This window comes from Periplaneta americana, chromosome 7 (genome assembly GCF_040183065.1).
Source record: "Periplaneta americana isolate PAMFEO1 chromosome 7, P.americana_PAMFEO1_priV1, whole genome shotgun sequence".
NCBI lineage: Eukaryota > Metazoa > Arthropoda > Insecta > Blattodea > Blattidae > Periplaneta > Periplaneta americana.
The window spans coordinates 152624031-152642622 of NC_091123.1; the positions used below are offsets into that span (position 1 = coordinate 152624031).

Genomic DNA, 18592 nt, shown 5'->3' on the forward strand with positions numbered 1-18592 from the left:
AGTTACGATATAGTATATGTTCTATTTTTTTTTCCGGTTGTGTTGAATTATAAGCTTCTAACGTTTCCGGAATCCCTTACTGGTTCCGTCTTCATTCGTTCTGGCCTAGCAGATTCACTTCGCAGTTAGGTTCGTTATGCTACTACATATCCTTTACAATTGAATGAAAGTGATATGGTGCATCTGCACGGTTCAACTTTTCTTTTAGCTTTACACGTACAAGCAATTCATGCAATAATCCGCAGTGCGTAAAGTGACTTTAAAAGGGTGACGGTATGCGACTAATATGAATAAATACAGGAAGGGTGTTGGCGATCATTTCAAGAGGATTAATAATTAACTTACACTGCTCAGAAAAATTAATTTCAGTGTCGTTTGCCAGAGTGCAAAACCTCATCAGGACTTTGGTTGTTGTTTAGTCAACTGTCCGAAGACAGGTCTGAACCTCTCAGGTGATACCAAGAAGGCACCACTTATAGGGGAGATTTAGGTAGTATCGGACATCGGGTAATATCGAACAGTGCGTTTCTTTCATCTACCACCAGATGATAGTACCTGAATGACATGGTTACGTTTCTCTATGCGACATCACAGAAACGTAACCATGTCATTCAGGTACTAATCATCTGGTGGTAGATGAAAGAAACTCACTGTCAGATATTACCCGATGTCCGACACTACCCAACTCTCCCCTAAGGGTACTAGGCCGGGAGATAATGGGGTAGGAAGGCCAGTTCCTTTCCCCCTCCATTGCATACATCGCCGACTAGCTATATATTACACTAGTCAGACTTCAGATGTATACAAACAATTGAAGCGGTGATATCAATAACCATTCAAGTCCATTTACACAAGTTTCGAGAAAAATGCAAAAAACTTTTTTTTTTTATTTCTTATCTAAATTATTATTTTTGCACGTAATATTTCTGGTTGTTTTAGAGATCAAGACAAACTAGTATACCAACTTTTAAAGTCGTAACACTTGTGGAACCAAAATTTAATTTCAAATTTTCAAAAAATGAATGACCAGAAGTGAAATTGAATGGTTATTGATCTCACCGCTTCAATTGTTCTTCCTCTGACACATATCGTCAGATATGCTGCCTGGTAATAGATTGTAGGCTACATAAGTTATCAGCCAAAACCCTCAATCAGAGGATATTGTCAATGATATGGAAAAGGATATAATATAGCGCAGCTATGAGTGTAGCTCAATCGGCGAAGACACTTGCTTCCAATTCAGAGTTGCGCTCGGGCGCGGGTTCGATTCCTACTTGGGCTGATTACCTGGTTTTCTCCGAGGTTTTTCACAACCGTATGGCAAATGTCAGGTAATAGATGGCGAATCCTCGGCCTCATCTCACCAAATACCATTTCGTTATCACCAATCCCAACGATACTAAATAACCTAGTAGTAGATATAGCGTCGTTAAATAACCAACAAAAAAAAATAATAACTTATAATGCCTTTCTAAAAACTTCAGTTGTAAAAACTACAAATAATCTCTTAGCATGCGATATAATTAAAAAATTACACTAATACAAAGTTATTCATATCTTATTACGTTTATTTAAAGAGTAACACACTACAGTTAACTGTTACCCTAAATTCAAAACAGGAGCCATAGCTTCCCGCATTTCATTTCTTTCGCGTGTTGGGCACACTGTGTAGGCTATAATTATGTCTAACAATTCGAAACAGATAGGCTACTGATATCACACGTGTCTCGCGTCAATCTAAAGTAGGCTGAGGTTTTTGGAGAACAAAACTGTTTTCACACTTGACGTAATAATAGGAAATTAAAGTGATTTTCTGTTATATGAATCGTGTCTAGGCGCGGCTTCTTTGAAAGAGCACAGGATCACGCGCTCTCCCTTCCTGCTCCGCCATTAATTTAGAAGTAAATGTTTTGTATTTAATATTATTAAACCAGAATTTCCTTACTCGATAAGATTTTCTTTTCAAGTCACTTCCTACTTTGCTTCAATCTAATAGCACGCTTTTTGTAGAAATTCAGTGGTCAGGAATGTTATCCTTTTATAGAGATTCAGTGGTCAAGAGCGCAGCACCCAACGTCCGCGCTGTCAATATAATATAAATACTCTCCTGTTAGTTAACCGTTGGGCATGTTGTCAGAAAAATACATTCGTTCTTGAAGTGGATGCAGGGGCACTGGCTGGCTGCGGGCAAGGTGGGTTACATTACTTGTAGGATGAAAATTTACAACCTTGTTGATCCTGAGGGTGATGAACTGTCTCACTTCAACTGAAAGTTTGTCTGGAACTGAAAAAGGGGTTAGTTGAGTTCGTGCTTTTGATCTGTGCGGAAGTGCATGTACCGGCTTTAATTTGCCATATTCGAGACGCAGAAACAAATGACAGACATACATGTGGGCAGGCAGCGGGATTTTCTCGTACTTTGAAGGATCCCCAGTTCCTTTTTTGGTTAGAATTTTACCATAAACTTATGCCTCACGTAGCTGTTTTCTTTGACTGCATTTAACAAAGAAATATTGATGCACTTAAAGTTAGAGAATTTTTAGATAAATTTAGTGATGCTATTTCTTAAATTCGAAATACGTATGAATCAGAAGAGATGACAGCTGATGAGCCTAACAACAAAAGAAGATACAGTGAATACACAAATCCAAGGAATAATCGTGTTGCTGCTCTTGAAGTATGCGATGTTATTATCAACAATATTAAAGACAGATTTCAATTTTCGGACCATCTTAGTGCTTCAAAATTGTTTTTAGTTAGTAATTTCAATGACTATGCGATTAATTTTCCAGCAAATGATCTCAGAGACATTATCAAAGCTTACCCTACATTAAATGGAGAGAAACTGAAAACCGAATTGCAAGTTTTATACAGTCGTCAAGATTTGCACAGGACAGCCGGTGCTACTGCTCTTTTACAATTCTTTGTGAAAAATAACATGTCGCGCACTTTCTCGGAATGTGTCATGTTGTTGAAAATAATAGTTATCATCCCAATGACGACAGTAGAAAGTGAGCGTTGTTTTTAAACCCTAAATCGTATTAAAATATTTTTAAGAAATTCAATGTGAAATGAAAGACTGAATGCATTAGCTGTGCTCTCTCTGGAGAAGAAAGTGATTCGTAACATTTCTCAATTCAACAAGAAGGTTATTGAAGAATTTGCTACAGCTAAAGAAAGGCGAGTTCATCTGATATACAAACATTAAGTTTTCAGGTACAGTAGTGGCAAAAAAACCGGACTGACGGAATAATCGAAGTCCCCGAAATGAGCCACTGCGCATGCCACGCCCGCATTCACAAGATAGCGAGTGATCTATTGAAATTGTTGTAGTTTCGACTGCTGACGTAGCCCATTTCGAAAGCCATTAGAAAATAAGCTGGTAAAATTCATGTTCTGGGAATAATAAATTAATTAAGTAGTAAAATATCGCTGCAATCGAAAAGTATTGGGAATAAATTTGAATAAGTAACAAAAAAAAGTTTCCTTTCCAGGCAGGATTCGAACCACGAAAGTCTTAGTTACCATTCTATCGTGGTCTGGCGTGAACAAGGCTCTGAAATCAGTTACAAGGGTCAGTCCGGTTTTTTTTTTTGCCACTACTGTACATGCATTAGGGTATTTTTGTGATATTTTCTGCTTATACAATATGTTACATGTGTTTTTCTTAGTTTTTGTACTTTTTTACAACCCTATATTATGCGACCCTCCAATTTTACTCTTCACGAGCCGACACTGATCGCGTCAATCCCGAATTCTTAGAAGTTGTTGACTCTTTATGTGAAAAATTCACAATTTTATTAAAACTAGTAAACAAGATTTCATCTCCAGGTAATATGCGATTAAATATAAACTAATAAAATAAACTGTTAGGGATAGATATATCGATGGATAGCTTTCAATTGCTGCATGCACTCTCATTTTTAGTGGAAAAAGGCATGCACAATTGAATGCGTTTCGTTCATTCTTTCATGCATTGCTTCAATGCGTAAAGTTGTAAGAAAAGTTGAACCGTGTAGATGCACCTTAACTTAAGAAATTTCTTCAATGACATTGGTTCTCGGTACCTCTTATGTTTGCCTCTTGGTCGTAAGCATCATACTCGTTGCAATCTGACACGCAATAATGGTATGGAACAGCGGAAGCATATCGCTACTGTCCTATAATGCTATCAGTACAACTACCTACTTTCACTGTTTTATACAACTGTATACTTTTACTTACAATTTTCAACTCTTATCCTATGATTTTAAAATGCACTATCTTCTTTGTAGTATATTTGCCTTGCAATCCATTTTGTTACAGTTATCCAGACATACAGACCCATCTAGGAAAATATTGTAGATTACAATTGGCATATCGGTGAAGATGGAATCAGTAAATTGGTTTCGAAACTTTGAGAAGACTGTATTTCAGCGGACCAAAATGTATCTAAATTTCTTTCATTACATAAAAAGATCAAATATACATAATACATAATTTCTTGTTTCTTTTCTCGTGATATACTGGTACTCCTTCAACATGAGTAGACTTCCAATTATCCATGTAGTCAAGTAACAAATTCAAATATTATAACCTAAATTTTCTTTCAGTTCAATCAACATAAATCACTTTAAAATGAAAAGTGAGATAAACCAAATCATGTTCCTAATCAAGACCATGAGCTGTTAAACTAATAGCTGCTCGCATGGCAATTTGTACCAAATAGTATATAATTAATTGTGTATTGGAATTTTGATGTTATATCCACAAATGGTCGTAGAAATGTTAGACCTACATTATATATTACTTACCTGTAGGCAGTGGTGATATCCAAGAAGTTGAACAACCAGTTCTCTCATGTGTACCTATGTTAAACATATACATTATATGTCCATGGTAATTGCAAATATTACCTAGAAATAATTTAACAATCTGTTCATCCGAATTGTGAACCGGCCGAATATCACCACTGCCTGTAGGCAATAATAATAATAATAATAATAATAATAATAATAATAATAATAATAATAATAATAATAATAATAATATGTTTCAAAGATCATTATAGGCCTATATTTTTCTGCGTACGTAAAATAAAATTAGCATTTAATATTTTATATGGTTAATAGTTTAGCGTTTACACATTGGTAAGTAATAATTATTTTGCTCATTATTGTTCATTACATAAACCTCAAATTCAATAAATGTAACCTACTGGCATAACAAAACCCCTTAGCAAATCTTCAGCAGGCCTTTCACTGCACTGGGTCTTGTGGGCCCGGAGTTCACATCACTTATGTGATTACTCCTTAAGGGGATGGGACTACTTCACACGTAGGCCACTTGGTTGGGCCCATTGTACTACCGTGGATGGAATAATGTGCATGCTCTAAGGCCCTCCTGGTCTACAGTTTCCCCTACGGACTGCCCCAAACTCCCCTTCACCTTTCTACATGGAATCACTGTGGTCCTACAAGGTATGATGAGTCCGGAAGAGAGCCCACGGTACATAGCACTACCACCAGCAACTAATGACACTTACCATGGGTCAAAGTTTGGTGGGCCAACTCTCCAACAGTCGCAAGCCCGAAAATGGAAGAAAGAAAAGAAGGTTATGATAAAAAAAGAGGAAATGTAAAATAAGTGTTGAGTGTGGAATAATTATGTCACTAGCAATTCTCATCTTAAGACATATTACGGATCACTATCTTAATTAACAATGGTTAATAAATCTCTCTTTTTTCTCTTTCTCTCATACAGAAACACATAAATACATCAATAAAACTATGTAACAGTGCTAACAAAAACATTTTTATATCAAGCTTTCCTGGAGATATCATATAAAATGTAAACTCTAATTATTTTACTTAATCTCGTCTTTAAGTTTACACATTATACAGGGATTACTTTTATTTTTTCTGCATTGTTGTGCAGTACCGGTATGTTATTTATATTTCTCAAAGTAGGGGCCTGAACATTTGCAGACTTCTAACACATGAGTACAGGCTGTTACAAAAGAAACATTACAGTGCTTCCATTCCTCATGAGGTATAGAAATTTAAAACAAGTATTATAGTCCAGACACATGATCTGAAGACATTAATTCATCAATTTAAGCACAGAAACTTAGGCCTAATCATAAACAAAATCAAAACAGATCTTTTGAATTCAATATTTTCTAACGTTAATAAAAGGAACAGAGTTCAGATTAAGTTTGGGGGGCAGTGCCCCTCCCCATACCCTCCCCCCCCCCTAACTCTGCCTATGGACGCGTTATGTCTGGCTACTGCGGATGTGTGAAAATGCTATTTAAAACTTTATAAATGAGCACAAAAATGATTTACTACCATTTTAGCAGGAATTTCCGATGTCACACATTCTGCATAATACTAGTAGACATTTCGCAAAAATGATTGCTTGCAAGGACGTAATACCGGTAATCTCCAGATCAATTCTAAAGGAGTCCCTAAACTACAATAAAATATATTTTAATTATATGTAAGGTTATAGATCACTAGTTACATGTTCAAAATACAGTTGTGTTATACAAGACTGGCAAGATTGGTGAATGATGTACAGTACAGTACATAATATTATAACGAGGCACAGAAGTACAGGTACATTTAACAAAGGATCATCTTGAATGCCAGTGCAGTGCGTTCCCATGGATAATTGTTAGTCTGACTGTATACATGTATATTACTGTTCATGTTTGTTGTCATATATGTCAGTGGCTTTTAAGCTGTACTTGAATTTTAAGAGCTGCAAAAGCAATTGCAAATAAATAAAGAAATACCGTACCGAAATAACAGCACCTCTTTGAATGATCGCCTACAGAACATTAAGTTAAATCTTTCACGTCATAGTAACTAAAATTCATTTCCGATATCTAAGCTTAACTTCAGGCCTAGTAAATACTCTTCCCATTATAATATGAAAACATTTTAGCTACCGGTACCCTATGTAGTTTCCATTCATTTTAGGTCGAGAAGAGTTGTCTATTTTAACAGCAAGTGAATATATGAGACAATATTGCTTCATATGTTGAAAATATTATGGTAGCAATTTAACATTCATAATTACACAGAATTGTAAGAGTAGATGAGGTAATACGACAATAAGGAAATAGGGAAATGAAAATTATATGAAAAACCGTACTACTCAAAGAAAATCTGTCCCACAACCATTTTTCCCATGAATACAAGTCACATCATCTGCTGATGGTTAAGCTCAGGTACTTTCTACAGAGTGGCTGGACTAGCAAATCTCCAGGGACCCATATGGTGAAGAGGGGCCCACCTGTTATTGTTGCTGTTATTATTATTACAGTAAAACCTCTATTATCCGTGGTAATTAAGGGTGTAGATTGAACGGTTAATCGAAAAAATTGGATAATCTGTACCATAACATATTTTCCTACATTAAGAATATAATACATACAGTTTCGCAATTTCCTCCGTGGTCTTGTGTCTAATATGCTACAACAAATTACACAACTGGGACATCTGGCCGACCACTAGGATCCAGAATACAAAGCAGAGATTAAATTAAAAATAAAATACAATATGATTTGCGGAGAGAATACGGAACAATGATTACAAATAAAGTACAATTTGATTTCAGACAAACATGAGATGAAAGTACAATGAAAAGTAATGAAATGAAGTAAAAAAAATATTACGTAGTGTTATACAAATGATTGTGTAAAATGGATAATGAATATCTCAATATCATTAGACAAATTTTGTTAATGTCCTCATTATAAAATTTAAGAGAAAGGAGAATGGTTTTGGTTAACTTAAATGAAGTTCCTCTAGCTCCAAAAAGAAGTCCTTTCACTTCCCATGTATTAATATTAATTTTGTATCTCTCACTGAAGTGAGGAACACATGGATTGTAAATAAATTTCTTTTCATCGTTAACGTTATTGGCTTGTTGATCATCCTTCTCAAAACGGACAATGGGGTCAAGAATTAGGCTTCTTTGATTCTGGCGATCGATGGCTATAATGTCTGCTCTTCTGGTTGTCCCATTCTCAGCCAAGCAGTGCACTTCTTCGTAAACCTCCCACTTTGCCTTCCGAAGAGTAGTTGCGATGGAGCTTCTCACTTTATGGTGGCGATTGTTCCTCAGTAGTTCTCCTTTAGGGCAATAACCCAAAACATGCCCAAGGGTTTCTACTTCGCTACATCCTGGATGGCGACAGTTTTGTTCTTGGAAGGAACGACCTGGCACAGATCGTACTGCTGCGATGTTTGTGGACATCTTTATGACATTGATCCACTCTGAGGATGATATCCCTCTTCTGTTACAGAAGTTAACTAATTTAATTTCGGTTGTCAATGACGAGTTTTTATGGGCCAAGGAAACTCCTTGTGCTGGCTGTCTGCGGAAAGATAGGATTAGTGGAGATCTTGTGTTGTAAATTTACATATTTGATACACTTTATCCTTATTTTTTAATAAATCGCGCACAGTTGTAACATCAGTCTCATATTCTGATGCGAGATGAGCCACAGTTTCTCCTTTCCCAAACCGCTCCATTATTTGAGCTTTTTTTATACACTGGTACTTAGCCTAAAACACATTTTTTAGACATCCATGAAAGACATTTCGCATAGAAGTTATACGGTTCGGCCATAGGAATAGTAGTACAAGGACTGAATGGTGCACGGGTTTGCTATAAATTGTGTGGAAGTTCTTGAGTCATTTCTTTGAAAGCAAGTAGAGTTATTACTTTACAAGTTGGAAGAACACCCAGAAGTAACTATTCCTGTTACTGGCAGCTACAGCAATATTTAAGGTTTGTAATAACTAATAACACTCTTTAGAAAAGTACGTACTAATATGAGGTACAGTACTCCATATTTTTTCTGCAGCAAAAAAAAATAGAGCAAGAGAGAGACTGTCGGATAATTCGCCAATCGGTTAATAGGGTGACAGATAATCAGGGTTCTACTGTATTATTATTATTATTATTATTATTATTATTATTATTATTATTATCATCACCATCATCATCATCATCGTCGTCGTTGTCGTCATATTTTTATTCATTTTTTTTTTTTTTGGCTGCCATAGTATTAATTAAATATATTAAATATATGTGATATTAATTTCTGTGTAGACAATGTTTTGATAACTAATAGACTGACACTAAAATTTTTGACTTGAAATAATAATATTATACCTACTGGTACAACATTTAAGAGTACTGAGTAAAGTTGGTAACATTATTTTCACGTATAAATATGAATACCAGTATATAAATTATTTTTTCCCTCTGTTTCCATCAAACACAGACTAATGTCCTTTGCACCATGTGATTAAACAAATGTTGATGAGTTGTGTGCTGGCCACAGAAATAAATCATCATTGATATGGGACTGATTCAATTTGAGGTTATGTGTAAGTCTCAATATACATCAACAGTATTTTTTCTTTGTTACATTTTTGGATACATAATTAATCCACTTCCATTCCTTCCTTAGTTGTCATAAACTTGTAGAGGTTCCAGAACCTTTGCAACAATGTTAGGATGTACTATATTTCGTCTCAAGGATCTGTGAGGCAAGGCGGTGCAAAGTGGTAGAGAAGGAAAAAAAAGCGAGGGAGCGGAGCCAAGCAATGCATGCTGCCATAAATTCTGGTAGCCACTTCGAAGTCAAAAGCAGAAGAGTATGGATCGCTATGATTGGTGATTAAATTGAAATGGACCTGTAAGTTTTGCAAATCGATTTATTTTTCTATATCCCTTCCCCCCTCTCACTCATATCTATACCTGGTAAGGTTTATCTTGTCTCAGTAGCAATAAAACTAAGTCCCTTCAAATGAGGATGGAGATTATAGGAGGGTAGAAAATTTTCAGGATCCCTTTCAAAATCTTGTTATTGTACAGGCTACCGGAACTCAGTTTCTTGAAAGACAAGCTCAGTGACGGAACTATACAGTACGAAGAGAGATATTTTGTTACTTTATTTTGCACTACAGAATGTATCAACTAGTCCCTTCCGCCACTGGCATCGCTTCACTCCCCCATCGCAATAATAACACAGACGAGGTAAGATATATCTCCTTTCTCTCTCTTTTCACAGTGAGACAAGATACATCACACAGACTTTAGTACAGTCGTCTCACCCTCAAAGGTACTATACCACATGCAACAGCTATGATCATACACACACACTCATTTCGATTCGTAACAAACCAGGCTACAATCTCAATTGAGCAAATCAGCAGTCCACATGTTAAATTGAAACAAATTACGAGTGAAGTTGAGTGAAGAGAAAAAATTCACTGTATTGTCTGTTGCTCAATGCATCTACAGTAAGTGATAAAGCCAGATCTTCTCTATAAGTAATTCTGCAGATCCTACGAGATTTGTACTCGTAATTAAACGATGCAGTTCTAAGGGCTTGTCAGACTGCATTGATTTACTAAGCCATTCTTATTCCACCTTTGCTCCATTATCTTGATATCGGTACCATAGCTCACCAGCTGTACATAAGTACGGTACCATCATAGAACTATTGAGTATATGACTGTGTAGCCTCTGGAGCATGCAACCGGCACTTAAGAGTAGATACTTTACTTGAAATATTATGCAACTGAATTCCAGAATGAACAAAAAACACAGTCTCTCAGAAAAAAATTCATTGTACCCCTCTTGAAGGGCTAATGATTTTTTATTATAACTTGTGAGTACCGGTATAGACTTCGACCATCTTATACATATATTTTAAGGATCAATCAATAATAATAATAATAATAATAATAATAATAATAATAATAATAATAATAATAATATCATCATCATTACCATTATTATTATTATTATTATTATTATTATTATTATTACTGTTATTATTATCATCATCATCATCATCATCATTATCGCTGTCATATTTATTTCGTAGTTTTTTTATAACCTAGAAAATTGAGATCTATCACACTTGCTCAAGAATCTTGCTTTGAATTACTATTTTCGATCGCAATTGTTACTTTCTTAAAAATATATCCTTTCAAAGGCAAATATTCATTAAAAAAATACAGTTTTCTTATCTCGTCTATCTTATGGATATTGTCTTCATTGTTTTGAAGAAAAATAAAATAAAACTACAGTTATGTAAGATTATCTACCAAGTTAATATCGAGACTGGAAGAAACTTCGCTATAAAACTATAGAACAATTTTTTCTGTCAATCGACACAACACAAGAAATGTATAACAGTTCAGAGTGAATAAAGAGTATGTGAAGTGATATGTTTCTTATGTTGGTGCATAACCCAATATAAAAATTGTCACGCAGTAGTAAAATGAAGTTTTATTCACCGTGGAAAATATGCTTGTCGAGATTTAAATAAAAAATAAACTCTCACTATTTTTTTTAAGTATTAATATAACTGGCATTATACAGTTTATGAAATGGGTATGTTTTTTAGGTGACAATATTTTGACAATACTGTATTAACAAAGAGATTTTGTGACAAGTTTAAAAGCCACTGATATTCACAGTCCACTTAAACAGTGAAATTAGTCCAAGTTAGCTCAAATGGACATAAAATCCAGTAATGTAAAATGTATCTTCTTAGCTCACTGCATGAAGGACACGATTGCTGACAGCTTGCAAGTCCAAATATTCACGGATTCTTAAATGAATTAAACTGCAGTGCAAATGTATGTAACTATTCCTATTTTCCTATTGTGTAATACATACAAATAGGACAGTACCGTTACACTAGATATGGTGTAACATGGCCTTTACATATTGAGATTATAGTAGAACTGTAATTCTATTTGTTGGTTAAATTCAATTCTGTTATTTAAGACTGTTTGAGATCTTACCCTATAAATTTGTACTTGTTTTAAATATATTATAAAGATCTCTGTTGTGAGAAAAATAGAGCTATGTATATAATTATAATATTGTGATAAATTTTGAGCAAAAAATTCCAATTTGTCTGAATTTTCTGCACAAAATATTTAGTATATTTCCAGGGAGATGAACCAAAGCAAAACCAAAACAATAAAAGTTGTACTTAACTTTATCTGTGTCTGTATGTTACAAGTCATGTAAAGTGATGGTTTTGACAAGTACAGGAAATAAATTTGCTAACAGTATTAATTTCTCAGAACTCTACAGTAACTCTACAGTATATGTGATGTTACCTTCCAGATATAGTTTTAAATGTCTTTTACTGTATTTGTCAAAATAGAATAAGTTCGAGTATACGAGATGTTAAGAATTACAGCTGCAATCCTAACAAAATATTGTGCAATATTTGTCTATATAGGCCCCTATTATAGACATACATAGTGTGTTTCAGTAAGCTCTAAAGGAGCTGACCATGATCATGTAGAGGAAATAAAAATGTTCACAAACAATAATCTGTCGAAAATACCTTAGTTCTCGAAAGACGTTATGGAGGTTTTCTAATTGTCAAATTCTTTCCTATATATGCTGTATACTGGTAATTCCTTCATGTTATATCCCACATAATGGGGCACTGAAATCCTCTTATGCACTTAATTTTCTCTTAGAAGCCAAAGTTGGCCACGCTTTTCAAGATTGATGTCTGTCTACCATGTATACCGTGTGTTTCACATTTTCCTTTCATCAATTGAAGCTCAATTTCTTTTGCATAAAATAATCATAATCATAATCATTTATTACATCCACTGATCATATACATGATATGGGACATGTCATACTATATATAAAAGCTGGACATTTAAATATATCTCTATGAATATAATGTTGTCTAATTCGTGTAATACTCTTTTATAATATCAGAGCTGTTGTAAATTTTGGCGTAAAAAGAGCTTCTTATTCGAAAACTAAGGTAGGCCTATATTCTGCGAAATAGTACATGAATATTTTCGTACATTTTCTTTCCAAAATACGTCCCTAGCACTCGCAAAACACATGGTATAATCAGGATTCTACATCATTTTACCTATCTTGTCAGTACAGTAATTGTTAATTATTTTTGTTTCCTAATAAATTAGATGTGGGGTGTAACTTTAATAGTGGCAACACTGCTTTAAAAGCGAAACGAGATGGAGTTAATTGTTGTCACTTCTACCACATGTTAGTCTATATCTGCCCTCCTCCCCCCTAAAAGGACACTTCCGTCCGACTCACAGAGCATGTGCTGTGAGGAGTTGAAGTTAGTCTCCTGTTAGTTATAGCTCTAAGCGGTAGTGTTTCGCCATGTTTACAAAGCAGGAACAGCGATCTTGGCTGAATGTTAATGCACAGTATTTCCGTAATTTTTTTAGCATAATCTGAGACCAGCGTTGCGAAAAAAGCGCCCACACATTTTGCAGAACCCTCCCATCATTTTGCAGGATATCACAGGGGTGCACACGGCACAGCCTGTAGCTGATTTGTACTGTCACTGGGGGTGAGAAGTGCTTTTCCATCCATCACATTCACCGGACTTAAGCCCCTGTGAGTATGACTTAATCCCGAAAATGAAAGAACCACTTCGTGATGTTCGATTCCGGACTGTTCCCGATATTCTGCAGGCAGTAGGGCGGTCCATCAGAAACATCAACAGAACAAGAGCCACTACAAGGATACTACGACTTCCACATCGCTGGCAACGAGTTGTTGACAATGCTGGTTACTACATTTAAGGACTGTAGAAGTTTCACAGATGTATCACTTGTATATTCGTAATAAATAAATAACTTAGTTGCCATTATTAAAGTTACAACCTGTGTACTATTACTGTGCAAGACATAAGGAAGAGGCGGTTTTATGTACCTATTTGCTAATGAGTCAAAGGGCCTCAAAAGATGACTGCATGCAGAGGAGAAATTTCCATCAAGCATATAGGTCTTGAGTTGCAATACCTATTTACAAAAATATATATATTCACACAGAGTCCTACAAAATTAACACAAATTATTATATCCACCACTTGAGACTGTCAACTGCTTCAAGTATTTAGGGATCACCCTACAACCAACAACAACGTCATACTGCATTCATATACCAGATAGAGTTGCAGCCGCAACAAAAGCTATGTTCGAAATAAAGAACACCACTATACTCTCCATTTTGAATCTTGTGTACACTACTTTTAACACTTGAATATAAGTAATTGATTAACTAGCGGACTTACTCGTGTTAATTATGTAAGTCTGTGCGGCTTACAGCTGTTTCGGTGCTTCATCACACCTTCCTCAGAGCCTATTAGATCTCGGCGTCATCTCGAACTTCTCTGCCTGTTGTGTGGGTGCGTTTGATTGTTGAAAAGTGGAGTCGAATAGTGTGTGTGTACTGAAATTGATCTGTGTGTTGAGAATTTGATCAGGGTGTGTTTTAGTGTGTTTGTATATTTCATATTGTTCTATTGGTTATGTGATCGGTGTATGTAGATGTACACAAACACAAACAAATAAATACGACCACACAGGTGTATACAAACTCACATGTAATAGTTGCGACAAGTTCTACATTGGACAGACAGGCAGATCATTCCAAACACGCTACAAAGAACACATTAAAGCAATGACCAGAGGACACAATACATCTACATACGTTGATCACATACTGGTAACCAATGCTAACCATACATACAATAACATAAATGCGGACATGGAAATCCTACACGTACAACCCAAGAACCAAAAACTCAACACACTAGAACAATATGAAATATACAAACACACTAAAACACACCCTGATCAAATTCTCAACACACAGATCAATTTCAGTACACACACACTATTCGACTCCACTTTTCAACAATCAAACGCACCCACACAACAGGCAGAGAATTTTGAGATGACGCCGAGATCTAGTAGGCTCTGAGGATGGTGTGATGAAGCACCGAAACAGCTGTAAGCCGCACAGACTTACATAATTAACACGAGTAAGTCCGCTAGTTAATCAATTACTATACTGTTATTGGACAGCGTCATGATACTTTTCCACTGCAATGTATTTATTTGTTGAGGATATATCATTTGTATTCTGCAACTGCAAGCTATGTTATAATTACACTTATCAGCTCTTTGAAAAAAAGAAGTGCCGATGTGACATATTTTTGCATACCATTACAAAGAGCACTGATTATTATCATTATTATTAGGACTATTAATTTTCCAACCTTTTTACAATTCGCAAAAAAAAAAAAAAAAACCTTCGTAATTGTAATTTGTTATGTAGGAGAAAAAGATGGTTAATTCACTTAAATATGTTTATTTTCTTTACAGATTTGAAAACAAATTTGACTGAGGTATATTTGCCAATTACTGACGCAGCAACTGATGAGTAGTGTACAGTACTTGATGTGTAGCAGACTCATGTCATCATGTGTAAGAGAAAGTTCTGTACAGAATGGTTCAACTCCCTGGTCGCTCTGTGGTGTATTGTTAGTGTGTGGGGAAATATTTATAGAGGACGTGCCCCGTTGATGTGAAAGACCTGTTCTCCTAGAAACAAAGCTACATGAAATATTGCTATGTTGGTTCCATTCCCAGACATTTTTCTTAATGTTCGCAAAACTCTCTCTTTCCTATCGATACTATTCTAATAGCCTTTTCAAGTATTTGTTTTATAATTTTTCTAATTCTGAATTTCTAAAAGATGTTTCTTCTTGTTTTCTAAAGTTATAGTCAACTATAAGTAAGATAAGCACTTATTCATGATAATATAATTTTACCCTACGATGTATACCACAAGTTAATGTTGTGCTCCATGGTTCTGAGATAACTAAAGCATTCATTCTCATCTCTGTAGTTTTTCTGGTGACCGAATAATTTTTGATTCTGTCTTAAATGTGAAATATATTGGAGAATGTGGTTCAGTTATTTATTTAGGACATAAATTTTAGCAATATTATTTTCACAATATAGAGAGTGATTCACGAAGATTGTGCAATATTCTAGGATGTGATTTCTGACATCATTCTGATGAAAAAATTTCATATATATATATATATATATATATATATATATATATATATATGTGTCCGATTTTGAATAGTTTCGGATAAAATCACGTTTCTTTCTTCCGTAACACTCATTCTTGTGAACTCTCTCTCTCTCTCTGGACGACTGGAGCTGTAGGTGTTACAATACAGCTGAAAGCAGCGACACAAAATCTCGTGACATCAAGGTTGCTGTTAGAGATAACTCAACACCGGTACAACGTATCTACCTAGCATCCAAACAATGGAAGTTAGGGAATGAAACATGCGCAGTTCACACTCTGGCAGCAACGTGTATTGCTGCAAAAGTAGGGTCTTTAAAACCAGCTTTAATACAGATTTTTCAGGTCAGTAATAACGTCAATATTCTTTAATGAATGTTTAATTCATTGAATACCAGTGTTGTAAATAATTTTATGCTCGATCATGCCGAAATGTAGTAATTATACACCCAGTAGCAGTCCTTTAATGCATGTCATTAAAGTATACCTATTCATTAAATTTCAGGTTTTCGATTATTCTCGGAAATGCAATCGAAAGACGAGGGAAACGTCATGGAGGCTGGAAATCCAATACTGTCGCAGAAGGTTATGTTCTGTTACTATAATAATTAGCGTTAATTGTAAATAATATTCAAATAAATTCAATTTGTCATCTCGTTTTTCAATTCTAAATCAATTTCCAGGTTATACATTCTTTGCATTTCATCAAGGTCAATGACATTAATGTTCCTCGGAAAAAATCAATACTTTCGCGTCTGCGCACATCTCTCACTATGAACAAGGTCACTTCCGATCTTCTGTCAGATACAAATAAAATGTATACTTCTGAATAATTTAAAGTTAGAAATATGGTCGAGCATAAAAAGTGATATGAAACTTGCCTATAATGGTAATTAAGACGCTCGTATGAAAATTATGAAACTCGCTTGCGCTCGTTTCATAAAACAAACATACTTGCGTCTTATTTACTATCATTATAGGCTCGTTGCATAATGTACTATAAATGCTTAAACCTTCATAATATCTACGTTTATGTTTAACATTCAGGAGGGTGTAACTCAATTTAAAAAATATGAAATATGTTTATATGAACTCTTTTCATCACAATAATGCCAGAAATCACATCCTAGAGTATTGCACAATCTTCATGAATCACGCTGTATGTTTAAAAAGACCATTAAGATTAAAAATTAGGAAGAACGTATGGGAATTGATGTTTATTTTTACAACCCTGCTGCTCTCTTCTTAATTTCTCAATGGTCAAACCATTTGACATGTAATTAATACATGAATATCAACTCAGACTGGACTGTTTCAAATGCCTGCTGAAATATTAATTATTCTAAGAATGATTACCAGCATATGTAACAACTGAATTTTTATATCTGGGGCTGTATGTAGCATATGCCTTACCCTGCTAGTAAAACCAATAAAAAATATAATTTTAAACCTGTGTGATATTCATAATTTGTTTGAAGAATGGAAAACTGCTCAGCCATCTATGAGCTATGTCTATCATAAATAATATAATTTGTTCGACATAAAAACAGTTTATCTTGTGTTGAAAATGTAGCATAAATATATTAAAATGTTCCTTGATATGATTACATTAATTCCTATCTACAGTGAAACCTTTGTTAACCATGCTGCATAAAAAGGAGAAATAGATGCAAAAATATTGGCACAAAAAAAATGGATTCGCAATATTAATACTTAAATTGTGCGAGTTTCTAACCGTCTTCTATAAGTCAATTTTATTATCAAGCACATTTATGAATAATATGTCTGTAAGTTAAGCAATATTTTAATCATATTTTAATGTTCTACATACACTTTTAACACTTATAAATTCACTGATTAACTTAATAACTCTTTACTGTGTTAATGTGAGGGAATTACTTGGCTGACGAGTTTCGAAGTGATGTTCTTCATTTTCTAAAGTCTAGAGTTTGGAAAATGAAGAACATCACTTCGAAACTAGACATTCAAGTAATTTCCTCATATTAACACAGTAAAGAGCTATAAAGTCTAATGTTTGGAAAATGAAGAACATCACTTCGAAACTAGTCATCCAAGTAATTTCCTCATATTAACACAGTAAAGATCTATAAAGTCTAGAGTTTGGAAAATGAAGAACATCACTTCGAAACTAGTCATCCAAGTAATTTCCTCATATTAACACAGTAAAGAGCTATAAAGTCTAGGGTTTGGAAAATGAAGAACATCACTTCGAAACTAGTCATCCAAGTAATTTCCTCATATTAACACAGTAAAGAGCTATAAAGTCTAGGGTTTGGAAAATGAAGAACATCACTTCGAAACTAGTCATCCAAGTAATTTCCTCATATTAACACAGTAAAGAGCTATAAAGTCTTGGGTTTGGAAAATGAAGAACATCACTTCGAAACTAGTCATCCAAGTAATTTCCTCATATTAACACAGTAAAGAGCTATAAAGTTATCAGTGAATCATATTTTAAAAAATGTAAAACTAACAAAAGCTACATGTTAGGAAATATTCTTCAGGAAACTAGAAGTAAGTATACTATTAATGCAGTGATACATTGAACATGTACTGGTTAATGAAGGTTTAACTGCAAATGGAAACCATTCCCTTGCAAATGTCACCCATTACATGGAGAGTTAATAAAAAATTAATGTAAATA

General features: G+C 34.6%; 1 long non-coding RNA gene across 1 annotated transcript; it reads left to right on the top strand.

Moving 5' to 3' along the window:
- The first annotated feature begins 2198 nt into the window (after positions 1–2198).
- On the top strand, positions 2199–18338 carry LOC138703611 (uncharacterized). Its single transcript, XR_011333215.1, has 2 exons — positions 2199–10041; positions 15210–18338. It is a non-coding gene; the product is annotated as an uncharacterized lncRNA (long non-coding RNA).
- Positions 18339–18592: the final 254 nt, after the last annotated feature.